This window comes from Solanum dulcamara, chromosome 11, assembly GCF_947179165.1.
Source record: "Solanum dulcamara chromosome 11, daSolDulc1.2, whole genome shotgun sequence".
NCBI lineage: Eukaryota > Viridiplantae > Streptophyta > Magnoliopsida > Solanales > Solanaceae > Solanum > Solanum dulcamara.
In genome coordinates this window covers 46,738,694-46,758,523 of record NC_077247.1, presented here as the reverse complement: position 1 = coordinate 46,758,523, position 19,830 = coordinate 46,738,694, and the positions used below count along the sequence as shown (strand labels likewise).

At 30.8% G+C, this 19,830-nt stretch overlaps 1 long non-coding RNA gene across 3 annotated transcripts; it reads right to left on the bottom strand.

The window, feature by feature from the left end:
- Positions 1-12,502: 12,502 nt before the first annotated feature.
- Positions 12,503-15,271, bottom strand: LOC129874469 (uncharacterized). 3 transcript variants are annotated; one of them, XR_008762900.1, is made up of 4 exons: positions 15,194-15,271; positions 15,010-15,113; positions 14,351-14,595; positions 12,503-12,859 (listed from the first exon to the last, which is right to left on the bottom strand). It is a non-coding gene; the product is annotated as an uncharacterized LOC129874469 (long non-coding RNA). The 3 variants fall into 3 exon arrangements; XR_008762901.1 differs by having other exon boundaries at positions 14,351-14,397; XR_008762902.1 differs by having other exon boundaries at positions 15,010-15,101; positions 15,194-15,264.
- Positions 15,272-19,830: the final 4,559 nt, after the last annotated feature.

Sequence of the window (19,830 nt, the reverse complement as noted above, 5' to 3'; positions counted from 1 at the left end):
TATCTTCAACTCTTATTCCATAAATTTGAAATAAAGTAAAAACTATTTAAAATTTATGATACAACGCTTATTTAAAGTTTACAAATTCAAACTCATGAAATGAAGAAATCCTCAGAACAAAGAGATCTATGTGAATTCTAATTAGTTGGATCAATATATTTAAAATGTCAAATGCTTAAAGAAAAAAAAGGTGGTTGAATCAGTTTTTGATTAGCTTTACTTGCACATAGTTTACAAGAGTATTAAAAACACCTAATTTAGCAGCATTGACTACAGGAGTTAGAAATCGTGGTACTGATTCGTCCTGTTTGGATTAGTAGTTGAAATTAAATCAGGTACTACTATAAGTTAGTTAACTTTTAAAAGATAAAACTGTAGATATCTTAAACATCTTAAATCATTTTTGAATATTATGAGTTTAGTTGTTGGTTTGTTTGGTTTTATGATCAATTATTAGAAGCAGAGATTCTAATTTAGTGGAATTGCTTAGTCGGATTATTCCCTCATCGAAAAAGGAACAAGAAAAAAAGAAGCAAAATGTTACTTTATTCTTTTATCCTCTACTGATACTTTATTTCAGTAATCAGTATAACAAGTCCACCTTCTTGTTATACTGTTTGCGATCGAAGTGTTGATTACAGATAATTCAGGAACTACTTTTATAAGAAACGTTAAACAATGTAATGGCCAAATACTGGACCAGGGGCTTCCCATGGAACAACTTGCACCGCCGTTTTGATGCTAATTATATAATAATATCTATTTTAATCAAAAAAAAAAGTCCACGTTCTTAATTAAGATTCATTTATTTATATAATTTTTTTTTCTTTGGGTTGCATTAAATGAATTTTAAAGATTTATTAATTTCCAGGCACAAGGGAACTAGTTTTAGCAAGTTTACAGCCTATTATAGGCTGCCTATTGTCTATTGCTATCAATAATTTATGTGGGGTATTAGTTGTTTTATAGTATAACTTCAATTGTTTTCTGGATTAAATGCACTTGTAGTACTTTATTTGTAAAGAAAAAGGCTGAAAAATAAAATATAGGAATATATTTTCTCTCTCCGTTTTCACTTGTATATTATACTTATAAAATAAATACTCATCTAATCATCTTTACTTTGTTCAATTTGAAAAAAAAAAATCTATTATTTTATAGCTATTTTACTTATTATTAAATACATTCATTTTTTAATATTTATAATAATTGAAGAAAATATAATAAATTTATTTTAATATTTATTGCTAAGTCAAATATAGACAACTAAACAGGAACGAAAGGGAGTGCAAAATATAATAAATGCTTGTTTTCCACTCCAGAAAGCAGTAATAAACAAATTATACTAGATAAGAATTTCAATACTCTCTCGTTCTTTTTTAGTTAATATATATATTAAAAATATTTGTTTCAAAATAACTATTAATTTCAATAATTAAGAGAGAATTAATGTCACGCCCCGGAAGGGTACTCTAGACGTGGCCGGCACTCGAAATCCATTGCTGGCCTTCAAGCGAATTACTTGATCCAATCACACTCTCATTCAGTCACATTCTATCAGCGGAAGACTCAACTCACAAGGATTCTATTCATAAATAAGGTCAAAGGCCAACCACATATCCAATTTAACAACAAGTAAGAATGAAACTAGTCAAAATAAACAAATCAACATTATCCAAACTCTAATCTATGAAGCCTCTATCAACAATCCAAGAGATGTCAATGACAAGTTCATGACTACCACAAATCAAAATAAAGGAAAACAAACTCAAAGTTGAAAAGATAAATGTGATATCCTACGGAAACAGGGAGGACTCACCAACTAGCTGGAAGTGAATAGATCTTCAACGGTGCGCCTGTTGATGATCTTTAATACATGTCTCTGCATCATTAAACGATGTAGGCCAAATGGCGTCAGTACGTGAAATGTACGAGTATGTAAAATGGCAAAATGAAACATGCATCAGGGTAGGATCAAATCAACTCAGAATCTCAACTCAGAAGAAGGAACAATTAAATCAAGATGTCCTAAGTTTAAACAAGAATATGATTTAGACAAAACCAATCATATACAACTCAATCCAATCTATTCCAATCCGACTCGGAGTACTATCAAGACTATTATAAGAGTTTTTCTTATCCGACAACTATCACTTATGAGCCAGTGATAGTACAACAAACCGACGTTATTGTCACGTCCGTTCATACCTTGCCAGGGTAGGAACGAATCAACAATCATGGATCCACAATCAATCAAGTCCTATCATGTCAGGACAGTAATTTGGGAAACATCTGACTTTAACGGTCCAATCATCTCCTAGTTTGGCGACGTAGTTATTGGATTCGAGTTATTACTTAATCTTACCCAATTCGGTGCTCGATACTCCTCCCAAGACTCTATGCTCATAAAACTCTATCCAATCAGTTTAATCTAATCATATTGACAAGTCTCATGTGGACCCCTATCAATTTATCAATTTTATCACAATCAAACCTTTCAACAAATCATACTATCCAATCAGTTCCAATCACATCTTTCAAGAGTAGTTAGATATACTTGTATGACAACAATAAGTTATGTTCCTATTTTAGGTCATTCACATTCCTAGCTATCCCAATTCGTGTTTTTCATTCCAATCAATACATATACATAATCATTTACAATCAATACATATACATAATTATTTACAATCAATACATATACATAATCATTTACAATCAATACATATACATAATCATTTACAATCAATATATATATGGCTACAGTTTATGAAATATCATGTGAAAAGTAATTTGTTCAAGAATTCAAGTCATGAAGATCATCAATCAATTAATAGTATGTAAAGGTATTCTAGGGTTTTAGAAAAATTCAAGAAAACGTTCATGGAGGGTTCAAGTCTTTCACAATTTCTATCCAACACATCTATGTGGCATATGGAAGAACTCAATCCATATTTTATGTTAGCCTTACATGCCCTAAAAGCTCCATAAATCTTGATGAAAAATCTTAACTTGAAGAAGAACAATTAAGAGACCCTTTCTTGAAATTCATAGATTTGTTTTCTTGAAAACTCTATGGTTAGGATTGAAGATTTCTCTTAGCGATTCATAAATAGATGAAGAAGTTTGGTTTGGAAAGCTTGAAATCTATGAAGGAATTACCTTGTTAAAGATCTTGAAAAAGAACCCTAACTTGATACTTTCTTGAAAATTCTTGAGCGTTGATGTTTAGAAGTGAATGAGAGGGTTTTTAATGAGGAAAACTGATTTCTACAAGTTTAGGGACATTAGAATAACTTCTCAAAGGGTTATAGGACAAAAATACCCTTAAAAAATAAGGGGGGGTCGTTCATCTTAGGCAGTGGAGTCCGTGTCCTCTTCACATCGCGGATCCATCGCGGACTTCTGTTAGGATAGAGCATCTCAGTAAAATGGTCATAACTTTTTACTCCGAACTCCAAATGAGACAACTTGGTGGCGTTGGAAAGAAGACTCAAAGACCTTTAATTTTATAGGTCACAGGATACCCAATTCGTTATATTTTAGGATATATGGTCGTTTGAAATTGACACTTATATGGACTCATCGGAAAACTTAGCCGATAGAAATTCTTTGGACTCGGCTTGGTGTTAGGGATTCCTTATGACCCTAAAACACATCTAATACACTTCAAATACTTAGGAATTAATCCTAACTCATATATACAAGTAAAAGTCACTGAGTTAGATCCTACACGCACATGAAGAATGGTTCGAGTCTTGGCGAAAAAAATTGGGGTGTTACAGTTAATTATTTTATTTCAGCTTTATCCTTCTTATTAATTATTTTAGAATTAAGAGGCACGTAAATAAATAAATAAAAATTAAAAAATTAATAAGAAATATATTTGTCAAATTACTCTCTTAATTAAATTTTTTTTAACGATATGCAAAATCTTATCATGGCAACTAAAAAGAAATGGAGGGAATAATTCTTTTTGATAGAATAATGGGATAAATACCATATTGAGAGATTAAAGTGCGAATTTCAAATGACAAAAGTATTACGTAGGTAATTTTTTTCTGCCTAAATTTGGAAATAGAATTCCATATCTATATTAATGGAAAGCACTAATTATTCACTAAACAAATTAAGTGCATAAGCTGAGTTGGACACTATCGTTATTAAAAAAAACATAAAACTTTCCATTAGAATAAGATGCTTAAATACTAACAATAGATTGATTCCAACCTGGACACAAATTATTCTCTTTTGTTTTGTTTAGCAACCATTTTCTACTAGAACTGTACTAATAACTTAGTGACATGAAGGGGATCGAGAATCACAGTATCTTTCGTGTTTTATTCAATACTAATGTCTACGAACATAATTTGTACGTTACTTCCTATCAATTATCATATAAAAAATATTTGATGATTAATTTAGAGTCCTATTTCGACACTCGACTCAAACTCGACCCCGACATCCGACACCTGAATCGGGACTCTACTTTCGAATCAAGACTTGACCTTAACTCCCGACCATTTGCTGATCCAACATTCGTTTTAGGACTCGATTCGAGACTCAATCGAGATCCGATCTAGATATTCGACTCTGGACACGACTGAAATTTGACCCCGACATTCAACCTCGACACCTGACACCCGATACTAATTCGGGACCACACTTCCGACACCAACTCCGGATCTAGGACCCAATTCGAATCTCGGATTGGGATCCGACTTCCGATTTGAGATTCGACCCTGCTCCCAACTTTAGAACCGAAATCTGACCCCACCCGACCCTACCATCCTACATGAGACCGACCCCGGCTTCCAACTCTTGATTCGGCCCGACTTTCGTCTCGAGATTCGACCCCAACATCAAACCTTGGATCTGACTTGCAAATCGAGATCTGACCCCGAATTTGACCTAGGAAACAATCCCGACTTTCGACATAGGACCCGACTCCAAGTTTTGATTTAGGACCCGACTTTCGAATTAGGATCCGACTTTCGAACCGAAATCTGTTACCTACACTCAAAGCCGATAATCGATTACACACCCACTTCAATACTTGATCTAGCACACAACCTCGACTCTCGATCTGAAACCTAACTCCGACACCTAACATTAAATCCCACCCTAACATCTAATTCGGGACCCAACCTTGACACTCCATCCGAAATCTTACCTCGATTTATAACTCAAGATCCAACAATCAAATTAAGATTTGACCCTGATTCGACTTGGAATCTAGGAGTTTGGTCTCGAATAATCTTGAATTTAGGAAAAAAGATTAATGACGGGAGGTTGTAGCTCACTGAATTATTGATTGAACATTTTATCCTTTATTGAAAGACTCTAAGATAAAATTATCATTTACTATTTTTCTACAATAGATAAAATTGTTATTTACTATTTTTTAAAATGATTGTTATTTAATTACCATGCAAATATGTAGGACTTTGAAATTAACTAAAGTTATAACTAGTAAATATTTACTCATTAAGGATATAAAAGTCTTTCAATATTTAATAGATATTTTGATCGATCAATATTATAAAACGTGTAGAAATTTTCTACTCGTAATTTACTTGAAATAGATTTAATGTTCAGTTTGTAGTAGTAATAGGTTAATATGTATCTTGCAATAAACTTAGTCCTAATAGAAATATATTTTGTTTAGTTCTAGAACAAAATTACATTTATACTCATTAGTAATTTCTCAGATGGAGGAAATTTCAACTTAAAAGAGTAAATAATTTCAACTTAAAAGAGTAAATAAGTAAATTAACTTTTAGTGAATATTTTAGTCAATCAACATTTATATTCGTGCTTTTATAATAATATAGAAAATAAATATAAATAAATAAATTTTATTATATATAGTATCAAGGAAAAGAAAAATGAAGAAGAAGATCATAAGATAAAGAATAAGATAAGGAATTGAATCATCATCAATAACTAACGACGTGAAATCAAAATCCCCAATCAACGGAGCTCCTAATCTCCAAAGCACAACATCTTTCAATATTCTATTCCTCTTTTAATTTAAAGAAAACCTTAACCGAAAAATACGGCAACATGCATTTCATGAAATAAAACCAAAAAATCATGAGTGGAATATTTCCAGTCAATGACTATATTCTTGGAACCACCCATCAAAAATAGGTATAACCAAAATGGTAGTTTTTTCTTGATCTACTTCTAACTATATTACACTAACCATGTGTTACATGTGTGTGGTCCTACCCCCTATTGTGTCCAATGTCCATAGTTACATTCCAAGATAAGTATTTGACCTACTTCATCCATCTTTTAAGATCGATGTTAAAACTAATTTAATAGTAAACACTTTAGGAGGAACCTTCTCTTTCAAACTACATGTGAATTCATCCTTATTTAATTTATAAGTAAATTAAATATATTTTATTTTCCATATAAGTTAAAATAGAAATTAAGTTGTGAACAATAATATTACAATTGTTGTAAATACTGAACCAAGTGAGGATGTAGCTATTTAGTTGGGTCCATCTAGAACCCAATATTTTCAACGTGAAACAAGGTGTATATAAAAATTTATTTAAGCAACTGTGACCCTTGAGGGGAAGAAAATTAATTATTGGATTAAGATGGCAACTGATTAATAAAGCAAGCTTGTATTTGATATCTTCTTTTAATTTGTTTTAAAATACACATTAGTATCCTAGTGGGATTGTAGTTACACGTGCAACCATTTTTTAATGAACTTTTGGCTAACAATTTCATCAAGTACTACATATAGAAAATAATGCAATATTGACAACCATCAAAGATGTCATTGGCAAGTTTTTGTTTTTAATTAAGCATAGAAAGTTAGTTCATAGCTAAACCAAGGTCTCTCTTTAAGTCCAATTTTTGTATTATAAGTGATCAGGATTAGAAAATAGAACACATGTAGTAAAATGCTAATGTAAGAATAAGTAATACAAGAGTGGAAGGGCAGTGGACCCATTTTTTTTTTTAAAATGATAATAGAAGACAACCAACAACAACAATATATTCACTCTAATTTTATATGTGAGGTTCTAAAAGGATAAGACAACAACTTTTTTGATGGTGTGATAATAGATGAGCATGATGCATGATGATGTAACAAGTATGTGCATTATTATTTGAGATAAGTGTTAACACACCTCAACTATCATACTAAATTATTAATAGTGTAGGTTTCATACTTAAACTATCACTTATTAGTTTGAGAAACATACTTTTTTTTTATTACACACTCATTATGGTGTGTGTACTATACTCTTTTTTATTTTTTAAAAAATTATCACATCACACTTCACATAGATAAAATATTTCACCTTGACAAAAATTAAATAAATTATTAGTATTAATTAAAGTTAAATACTAAAGTATTACTATCCCCAAAAAATATTATAAAATAAAATATAAAATATTTTTTTTACCCACTCCACCACTTCCTCTCACCGTAAACCCCCCCCCCTAATTTTTAGTTTATTTTATAATTTTCTTTGTAAAAATTTTAAAGAAATTCTTACTTCATCTCCCCCCACCCATATAATAATTTAGTTTTTGTTTTAATTTTTCAAAAGAAACAATTCTATTCCACCCACCTAATCTTTTTCTTCAATTTTTTTCATTTTGTGTTATATATATATATATATATATATATATATATATATGTATGTATGTATGTATGTATGTATGTATCTTTTATTTGATGCAAGACTTGTTTTAAAATAAAAATTTTATTTTTGTTATATTTGATATGTAAGTAGAAAAAAATATTTTTCTAAAAATATATGTATATATCTAACACAAAATGAGAAAAATATATTAAAAAATAACAATAAGTTAAGAGCAGAGGGTTAAATGGGGTGGGTAGAATTTTTTTAAAATAAAATAATATCAATTATTTTATGAAGGATTGGGGGAAGAGATGGAGTCAGAATTTTTCAAAAATATTTTATAAAAGAAATTTAAAAAATAAAAGGGAGGAGGATTGTCGGAAGTGGGGGTGGGGGACGAGGTGGATTGGGTGGGAGGGAGGTGGTAGAGTTGGGTGAGAAAAATATTTTAAATTTTATTTTTCAAAAAATAATTTTTTCTTGGATAATAAACTTTAATCTTTAACTTTTAACTAATATTAAAAGTTTGTTTTATTTTGTCAAGGTGAAATATTTTATTTATGTGCAATGTCAAGTGGCAACATTTTTTTAAATAAAAGAGAGAGTGTATTATACATAGGTGTGTTTTTCAAACTAATAAGTGATAGTTTGAATAGGAAACTTACCATTCAAATAATTTAGATATGAAATTCAAAAAAATGTGATAATTTAGATGTTTTTGATACTTATCTCTTATTATTTCCCTCTAGGTAGTTAGAGAGAAGGGAAGAGATCAACCAATATTTTTTTTTTCTGAAAAAAAGGAATTAGCCATGAGAGTACTTCCATTTAACTCATGCCAATTGCCCAATCCAATTATGAAGCATTATGATTGATGAAAAAAACCAATTCGAATGGGTGCCGTAGGGTATAGTTGGAGCACTCTGCACTTTCTCTTTAGTTAGTCTTTAGACAAGTTGTTAGGGGGTGGCCCCAATTACAACAAGAATTGCTTCTACGAGAGTGAAATGTGTCTTTAGATATAAAATTATATTCGTATAAATTACATTTCGTGTTCGATTTGTGTACGTATTTTAATCTTTCACAATTCTTTCAATTATGTGAGGAAGTATTAAATTTAGTCAAAAAACAAATTGGAGCAATTACGATGGTTTTCGAATCTTTTAGTTATAAAATTAGGAAATTGGCAATTTGCGTTATAGAGATTTGAGATAATATGGGAACTTATAAAATAAATATGTGGTAGGAATCATTGCAGAGCCAAACATGAAGATAAAAGGATAAGGTAGAAGGAATTGGTCACATAATTATCTAAGACTAGTTGAGGGAATGGGTGATCACATCATTGTCTTAATAATTATCTTACCAAGACTAGTTTGAAGGAATTGGTGAGCACATCATATCTTTTAAGTTTGAAGGAATGAGACAAAATCAACATTATTACTGACTAATGTTGATACTCCACAAAATTATCCGACATTTATGAATACTTTGGTCCAAAGAATTACACATTATCAAAAAAGTTTTATTAAAAGTGTGAAATGCTATATATATATATATTAGAACAACTAATTAATTACTCACTCTTCATTGTAAAAATGATCTCGTTCATAATCCTGTTGTTAGCCAAAAGATTTCTATTTGCCATTATCAATTAACACATCCAATTTTCATATTAAAAATTGCAAAAACAATCTATTAATAATTACACCCCACCCCCCCACCCCGGCCTCCCACCATTTTTACCCTCCACGTATGCTATAGGGGATTGAAATTGGTTCTTGCAATAGCCTTATCATAATTTTCATTTTTATCCGTTTCTAAGCTTTATTTTATTCCAAAGCCTTGTTATAATCCAACAACATCATATAACTTAAATAACTCCGGCTTAATTAAATAGTTCAAAACTTTGTAAAAAAAAAACATCTTCCTTCAACATAAAATTATTCTATTTTGTACAGTAAAAAAATTACAGATTTAGAATTTTTCTTCTTTCACTACTCCAACCTCACTACACAATAAAATATTTTTTCACACATAATTTTTATACTACAACACAATAAAAAGAAACACAACTATTTATAAATGTAAAATTCTTTCATAAATTAAATAGCAAAGTAATAAAATAATAACATTGTAAATCATGAGTTGGTGATGGATAATTAGTGATGATCATGAGATTTTTGGTTATATGAGTTAGATCAAGAATAATTGACCACTTTGTTGTTAATTTCTACCACTAAAGTGATACATTTTAATATTATAATTTATTATGACCATCTGTAAATTCATTACTAGAAAATAAAGAATTACTGACCAAACAAATTTTGCCGTTAAATAATAAAAAAATTATGCTAATTTTATTTAGCGATGGAATATAACAAAATTCAATTACCAAAGTATACTACTTCTAATTTCACATTATTATTTTTTTCTACTATAGAAGAGAGGAACTTTCAGAAGGTCAACTTGATTGTGAAAGTCAACTCAAAATGGACTTAGGTATAGGTAGGCTACATCAAGACAGTGGGACTTGTGGTTGAAGTGGAGTTGGAGGTCCACTTTAGTGGCTGGACCAAATAGTTTAGAATATTTTTTTGATAACGAACAATAGTGAGATTAAAATTCAGTACCTTTGTTACTTGGGTAATTTGACAAATTTATATATTATATAAAGTTAGATAAAAGAAAAGAAACATGGCACCTCTTTTTTGTCAATGATCTTATTTTTTATTTTTTATTTTTGGACCTTTTTTTATTTATTTATTTATTATTATTATACAACAATGAATGTGTCAATTACTATTTAATTTATTCATTAATCTAAAAACTTAACTGTCTTTATTTTTATTACTCTCATGATTTTTAACAATCATAACTCCTAAATTATATTAATAGATGATTTGGTGTTCCATATTTTTGTCCTATAAATAGAGGCATTAGAAATTTTGTTACAAAAGAGATGATCAAATTATATGTATAGTAACGTTAGAGATTAAATAGGTGAAACTTGCTCATCTTTTTGGCCAAGAATCACAATTTTTGTATAACTTTATATAAAATATTTTATAGCTTATACATTGCTTTTAGCTTCTTCTTTTTTTACATATATGAGATTTGATTACTTTCTTGTAGTTGTTTTTTTGGTTGAATAAAAAAATTTCATCTTCTTCATGATATTGATCTTTTGATCAACGGATAGAACTTCAATCCAACAATTTAGTGAAAAAAATCTAAACAGGCCCCCACAAAATTATTGGCGAAAAGGCATAATTATTTTTATTTTTCTCTTTTTTTTATGTACGTGTAAGTCATATTTTTATTACATTAATATTATTGTAAAAACTTGACAAGAATTTCAAGTAATGCAAATTTTAGTATATTCTGTCATTAAAAATGTTGAACAAATAGCAAATACAAAGATAAATCGTATAAGACCAAAAAGCTTAATTAAAAAAGTGAAAAAAATTAACAAAGAAGAAAAGCTAGCTATAGAAAAATATACTTGATCATATAGGAAAACAGAAGTCAAATCATTGTGCAAATAAACATTTTCATTAAACTTTCCTGATGATTCTACTTTTACCTTTATATGTGTTTTGGTGATTGTTTCGTAGAATAGGATGCTTAATTCTCCACTCCAACAAAATGATATTGAAAATAGAAAAAAAATGTTCGAAATATATCCGAGATAATATAGAAAAAGGCTCTACAAATGATCGTCATGATAAATACACTGCAAGAGAATAATAACAATTTATATTTATGTATAATAACAAAATTAGGAATAAGTGATATGACACCTCTTCTTGGCCAAGAACAACAAATTTATTTTTAATTTTTGGGAACTTTTCTCTATTTTTCCTTATTTATGTGCTATATTAAAAATAATTACTTGATCATGTAGGAAAAACGAAGTCAAATCATTGTGCAAATAAACTTTTTCATCAAACTTTTCTAATTATTCTACTTTCACCTTTATATGAGTTTTGGTGATCGTTTTGTAGAATAGGACGCTTAATTCTCCACTACAATAAAATGATATTGAAAAAAAAAAGTCTGAAATATAATCGAGACAATATATAAAAAAGTTCATCAATGATCGTCATGATAAATATACTGCAAGAGAATAATAGTAATTTATATTTATGTATAATAATAAAATTAAAAATAAGTGATATGACACCTATCTTTGGCGAACTACAATTATTTTATAAATTTTTTTGAGGTCTTTTCTATTTTTCCTTATTTATGTGTTATATTAAACATATTTAAAAAATCACTCATTTAACTTTCAAAATTATGTTAAATATGCAATGTTAAGAAGCTAAAAGATCATTTTTAATTTTCTTTAATGTAAAATTTAATGGTCTTTATTTTCATCTCCCATTACTTTTTATTATTATAACACCCAAAATAATTAATAGTCATATTCATGACATTATTTTGTATTCTATATTATAGTCCTAAAAATAGAGATTTATTGTAAAACTTTGTTAAATGAGCATATTAGCATTTTAAGTTGTCATGTTTTCCGTGCTTATTATATTGACGTTCTTATGTGACTTGAAGAATAAGATGAAGGCTATTAAACGTTGATTGTGGCTTGTGGAAGTGGATGTCGACAAGAGCTCAAAAAATTGTGCATTGATTTCATATATTTTTAAAATATTCTAATGATTAAGATTATAAAAATGATGTTGCATTATTTATTTATTTTTTGTAGTTCTCTCATGATTTCTCTTTATTTTGTATTTTATATAAAGTTTTGATTTGTCACGACCTAACCCGTAGGCCGCGACCGGGGTCCGACCTGGACCCCCATATACCTACCTATCTGTTATAGTCATATTGAACTATGAACAAGGGGATACTACTCACAAAAAAAAAACAAATGAGTTAAAACTTTTTCATGTACGTATGACCTCCTTCACTCGTCTCATAACACATAAAGGAATGCAAGCCGACAAGGCTGCTGTAACATAAAAACAATACTCATAAAATGCCATATAGGCACAATTGAAACGAGCTCACAAACATCCCACATTCATATGTCTACAGACCTTTAGGAATAGTAACAACAACATATGGCAGGACAACGCCCCTGCCGTACCTCTGAATGTACAAATGTATACATTAAGTAACCAGCATCAAAATTTAGGCTCCAGAATAGTGAAGCACTACCGACACAGCTGAGAGGAACTCCTAAGCTGACGGATCTCCAGAATGAACATCTGTACCTGCGGGCATGAAACGCAGCCCCCCAGAGTACGGGGGGTCAGTACGATATATATACTGAGTATATAAAGCATAACAACACATAACTGAGACCATAACTGAAATAACGATGCAAGGGACAAGTGTAACAATTAACAAATTACTGTACCTGCACTTTAGGACACGTAATCCTATATATCATCATATACTATGCCCGACCCTCTAGTGAACTCAGTGTCATAATCATTTCTTCATATTCACATATCATCGTATCATCATGCATTTTATTTCATCATATCATCACATACGGTATCATATCATCGTATATGGTATAATCTTACCAAGTATATCATTGTATTACACCCGGTTCACTGCGGGGCTCAGGGTCACACTGTATCACTCTAATCTCATATGCATGCCTACATAAAGTATCCGGCCCCTTTAGTGAGGGACTCGGTGAATGGAGTGGTGTACGTCTATAGCGTACCATCATAATATACATACGTACCCGGCCCTCTAAGGAGGGACTCGATGCTCCTTCCTTATTTCACCACATTTACTATCATATTACAGTTGGCCCGAGACTCGGTGAATAATTGTATCGTCATACCATATAACATATATCACACCTCACGTACGACATCGTCTCCTCATGCGTGGAACTATACACATCCGGCCTGAGACGCGGTGAAAGAAGTAGTAAAACTGCGCCTAACATAATATCCGACCCATCGTAGGACGCAAAGAAAGTAGGATTACAGTATGCACAAGTAGAGTAGTGAGAAACCATATGCAACTAAGTCCTTATCTGAGACTCGATGAAACTGTCAAGTGAACCGTCACCTGAAGACCAGGAAGGTACTTATCCGAAGTGCCCTCTAGATGTCATTAGGCTTACATCAGTTGGGGCCTCAGGAATCACAGACATGCATCAAGAGAATGCCACATAGCTTATGCAATCAAAGACATAGTTATGCAATCAGAGACACAGTTATGCAATCAGAGACAGAGTTATGCAATCAGAGACACAGTTATGCAATCAGAGACATTGATCGTTCAGAGCCTTCAAGGAAAGGAGCTTGTATCTCCACTTACTATTCACTATATAGAAGGCTCAGGAATAATGATTTGACTACTTTCAGACTCTAAATGGTCAGAAGTGACTACAAGTCACGAGTTACCCTCAGAGTTCATAAATGGAATTACCTCTAAACCCATATCATATATCATTTCACTTAAAAGTTAAGTCATCCTAAAGGAGAGAAGAAATAGGCTTTATATGTACTAGTTTCCATCACATAGAAGACTTAAAGGCAGTGACTCAGCTATTACAGGAGTTCTAATATCAAAAAGTAAACAAGAGTCTCGACTCATACTCAGGCATTTACGAATGGATTAAATCCCAAATATCATATTCATATCATTTATAACTTATATCTAGGACATGCCAAAAGAAAAGAGAAATAGCTCTACATACTTATTCCAAAAATACGCCAAAAGAAAGCTTCACATACCTTGTATGGACTTCTCTTAATCACGTCCACGTCGTTGTCCTCGAAACCTATTTAACATGGAAGTAATGCAAGTATTAACAACCTTAGACTTTTCAGCAACTTTGACTACCCACGAGTATTCATAACATTCATCCCTTCGCTCGCCTTCTCGACTAGTTCCTTAACTAGTTAAGATGTTAACGAAAATCGGGCAGCACCTCCCCTATAATGTGCCCTATCCGAATTCCCAACCATGTCCTTATCACCTGCAGCCAACCAACAATTCAACTAGCAGCCCATACATATACATATTACGACAAAATTACTCAATATGAACCCCAACAATTCACTCGAAACTAAGATACCAAAACTAGAGTTTTTAATTTTTCTTTCACGAATTCTTTGATTGCAAAAGCGGAGGGTCATGTATCTACAACCAGAATCTCCACCAGATCATTTAGAGAACTTTTAGACCCTGCAACACGCCACAACATAACCAGCAGCAACCCCTACGCGTACAACACCTTATTTCGACAACAACTTAACTATAGCGATTCCAACTTCATTTATTTTGAACGCCGAACTTTTCAAACCTTTTCCCCAACTTCAAGCAGCTCCTAAGGTGTGTAATACACCATAATTTAACATCATAAACTTCAAATTAGAGGGGAAGCACTTACCTTTCCCGAAATTGGCTAAAACTTGCCGAAATCGCGCCTCGGAATTGTTTTTACGTGCTGAATCGTTGTGGCAGCTTGCTGTTTGATTTTTGCTGCACCAAATCCTAATTTTATACTACTAATACTTCCATATCATTGTATTATACGCTAATTAATTAATTTACGGAACGAAAATGGGACTTACCTATTTTTCTCTCAAAATCGTCGCAAGTTTCTCTCCTTAGCTTTAGGGTTTTTTGTTCACGTTGCTGCTGGAAATTTTTGATGAACAAGCTGAAGTTTGAGATACATATCACTTATATGGGTGGTCCCAAGGGGTGACACGTGTCAGCCCCTAAGGATGACACGTGTTAAGCCATGATTGGCCACCGTGTCATGCTGCCAATTAGGGGCTGCCACGTGGCAGCGGGGTCCACCTCCCCCAAGCAGCTACATCACCTACTTGACCCTAAGTAGGTGCATCACCTGCTTGCTTGAGGTGCTTCCACGTGTCGCTCCTCCATTGGCTTTCACGCATCGCCTTTTTCCCTTTCTCGCGGGTTTGTAATTTCGTCTCACTTTAAGAGCCTATGTAATCCGTACTACGTAAGCTTGATATATCCTTAAGCAACTTAAGTGTATAAGACTCTTAACTTAGTGTCTTACGTAGGTAAATCGAGTCCTACGACTCACTTCTTAGCCTCCAACTCTTTCCGAATTCTTATGACTCTATCTCCAACCTCCCTTCTCGCGAGGTATCACAATCTTCTTTCCTTAGAGTTGTTTGATAGTGTCGTAGCTTATCCGGCTCACATGATAGTGTCTAAGGAACTTAAGAAGACGTTCTGAGCTCAAGAGTGTGGGGTGTAACATGATTATTGTAAATTTATAATTTCTTTTGATTCAAAATAATGACTTATGACTTTGTAGGACATAATTATTTATTTATTGACCTTTTACTTTCTTAAAGTGTCTAAATATAATTTCTTTTCCATGAATTCTCAATTAATAATTTTTCATTATAAGTTTTAAATAAGACTAAAATCTACACAATAATGCTTGAGTCTCTTGAGTTTTTCATCTTTATTATAATCTTTGGCTAAGAATTCTGTTTATTTTCTTCTCTTTTTTTTTGACAAATTCTCTAATTTCTCTATTTTTATTGTAGAATGATAAATATGTCAATTAACCGTTTATTCATATTCTTTAATGCAAAATTTCATGGTCTTTATTTTCATCACTCCCATGATTTTTTTATTATCATAACCCCTAAAATAATAAAAAGTCATATTCATGACATATTCATATTATAGTCCTATAAATAGAGGCATTGTAAGAATTCGTCGAAATGATCATAATATCCTTTTAAGTTGTTATGTTTTCGATACTTATTTTATTCATTCTTTAGTTTGAGTTAAATTTGACTTAAAGAATAAAATGAAGGCTATTGAATGTTGATCGACTTGTAGGAATGATGTTGGCAAGAGTTTGAAAGATTGTGTATTGATTTTTTATTTTTTCTTTCTATTTTTTAATGATTAAAATTGTAAGAATGATGTTGCACTATTTATTTATTTTTCATAGTTCTCTCTATGATTTCTCTTTATTTTATATTTTATATAAAAAAATTGTTTTGGTAAGTTTATCTTTTCTTTTGGTTCAAAATAACAACTTATGACTTTGTTGAAAGTCAACTAATTACTAACTAAACGTATTTCTCTATGAAATCAATTATATATCTGGTTAAATATATATTGGCATCTTATTATCTTTCATAACCACGCGAAGCGCGAACAAATTCACTAGTGGAATAAAAAAAACTTGTTGAATTAATGTAAAAGTTGCCTCAAACATTTAAAAATATACGAATTAGTAACAATGATCTAGAATAGTTTTTGCTATATGTAGGGTATAAACAATGTGTTCTCATATTTTAGGCTAAATAAGAATGAGAATAAAACTAATTAATTAATATACGAGTGATCATTGATTGAGAAAGAATCATTTATCAATCATCTTTCTTCTTGCCCAATTTGCAAGGATAAGTTTGCACTTTGAATAATGTCCATGCTTTCCTTCTGCTCTGGCTTTGAAGTCACGTTTAATAATTTGACTATTAATAGTCTAATAGGATGATGACTAATTTGGCTTCTAATTTGTTTTGTAAATATATGTCTGGAACTATATGTACATGAATGCATTTGTGTCATCTTAAAATAAATCCATATTATTGCTATGGTTGTCGTTATCTTTTATTGGGATCTAGCTTATCACTAAAGTGGTTATACTTACTGGCGTCCACTTTCGTCCCAAATGAATATTTCAAAATGGCAACAATTGGTATTTAAATACGGAACGGGAAGCTACCGCTTCAATTGAGTAGGTGAAGAGTCTCTTTCGAGCGAGATCCTTTACGTTTAGAACCACCTCGATTTAGGATGTCGGAGGGCCATTTGACGGTAAGAAAAGGGGTTCGATTTTGATTGTAATGATCGATATCATACAAGACGGAAATAATGAAAGTCTTTTCATGGAGATTATTGACCTCCTGGACTAGTACCGATGGTGGCTCTTAGGATGAGTGAAAAAAAAAACTTTTTTAGATTCGCCAAAACAGAACGCTTTGCACTGTATCCAACTGGAGATATTTTTTGTTATACTAATATAAGAAAAATGATAATTTATAATTTTTTTAATAACTTTTGAATATTTAAATTATAATATTAAAAATATTGAATTAATCTAAAAAAAATTAACTCGAAAGATCAGTAAGAAACAAAATATGATAACTAATATGAGATATGAAGAGTGTTTAGTAACCACAGCCCCCTGGGCTCCCATATTTTGCTAGGCCCCTATACTAAAAATAAGTGCTTCATTTTACTTATTTATTTTAGCAAATAATTATAGAGAGTTTTATCATATATTTTTTTTCCCAATATGAATTTAAAAATTATATAAAATAGTAATAATCAAATTTAGAATTTCAAGTGTCATTAATAAGATTAGTTTAGTATTTCCTCTAGTTCATATTAAGTGATTTATCAAGACTTTTTTTTCGTAGTTCAAATTAAGTGAATTATTCTAAGTTCAAGATAACGAGTGAGACTTATATTTTTTTTCATATTTACAATTACTTTTAATGTTGTTCTTAACTAATTTACATTTTATAGGAGAATAGCTTAGAAATAATCAAAAGGGTAATAGTAGAAAATAACCTTTATTTTATGTTCTTAAATATTTTTTTTAAGGAGTGTGACCACTTAACATGGACTAGAAAGAGTAAAATACACATCTAATTAAAATTTTCTTACAAAATGTGTCAGGTCAACATAGGTCAAGTAATATAAAAGCTAGATAATAGTAATTTTGTTTTGAAATGTTATTGGTAAAATTTTGAGAAAAAAAATACTCAAGTAGGGCTTCAACTTAATTAACCTTATAAAACGTAAAGACATAGGAAACAAATATCCTCGTTAAATGTACGTATTAAATAAGCTTGAAGAAAAAATCTTGATTGAGAATGTTGTTAATTAAACTATTGTTATGCAATATTTTTATCCACTACTTCCATTAAATTTACCCACCGAAGGATCTAGGCTAAGTAGGTATTTATTTCATCCACTTTTGTTGAATCTATTTATTTTCCAATTCTTTGCAAAAATTATTTTTCAATCAAACTCAAAGAAAGAAGAACCACGTATTGTTTTTTTTGGCAGAAACTATTTTTCATATTTTTTTACGCAAAGGCCACTTAACTACTTAAAAATAGTTTTTCAGTGTTCGTAAAACTAAAATATTTTGTTTTTGGATAAAATGGATTTCTCTCTCTTGATGTTTGTTTATTTTTTAATAAATAAATGGAGTAATTCTTTTTTGCAAAAATTCTTATTCAATTTTTTTTAAAAAAAACACCATTCAATCTGGAATCTTTTCCTTGGGCATCATGAGCAAGGTTTTACGGGCCTCGGGGCTTTTTTTAGTATTGGGGTCCATGATACTAATCATCATTGGATTCAGGCCTGCCTAAAATTCTTGAAAAGTTGGCATAGCATAACAACCTTTAGATTGAATTAGCATTAAATAGCCCTCTTTTATTTTTTTGGCATTAAAACGCTTTTTAATATTTATTATTGCATGAATTAGCCCATTTTGTATTCTTAAAAAGTGGAACTAATTTTCTGATATTTTCTCTTTAAATTTGAGAAACGGTTTTGCTTTTTTCTCTCCTTTTTCTCTTTCTTAAATGTTTCATAAGTAGTTCGAATTTTTTCTTTCCTAGATTTTCTCTTCTATTCCTAAATTTGCTTTCTGTTTTCATTTCTAATATAACAATTTGGTTATCCATTGTTATTTTCTCTTCATCCTGAATCTTGAATCTGTTCTGTCTATGCATATCTAATATAACAATTTGGATATCAATTGTTATCTACTTAAATTCCTCTTTCATACATAATCTTGCAACTTCTAATTTTGCAACTTCTCGTACCCATTAAATTAAGAATTTCCTCATTTGTGGAATTAGGATTTTCAATTCTTTTTGGGTGGAAATTTAGGTTTTGGCTTCTTTTGTGCCTGTTTTTTCTCATCCGCATCTGAATTCACTCAATATATGATGATGCTAAACCGTTGTTTTCTCATTGCGGTAACCTATATTTACTTCACATTCTCAAAATCTTGCATCATCATTGTCAAAAATATTGGGAGTACTTGATTTGTGAAATTGAAGGTTTGTATAAACAAAATTGATAACTATACACATAATTATTCATACATTTGTGCAAAAATCAATCAAATCAATGTATTCAAACTCTTAAGTGAATTAATACATGTGCATACATG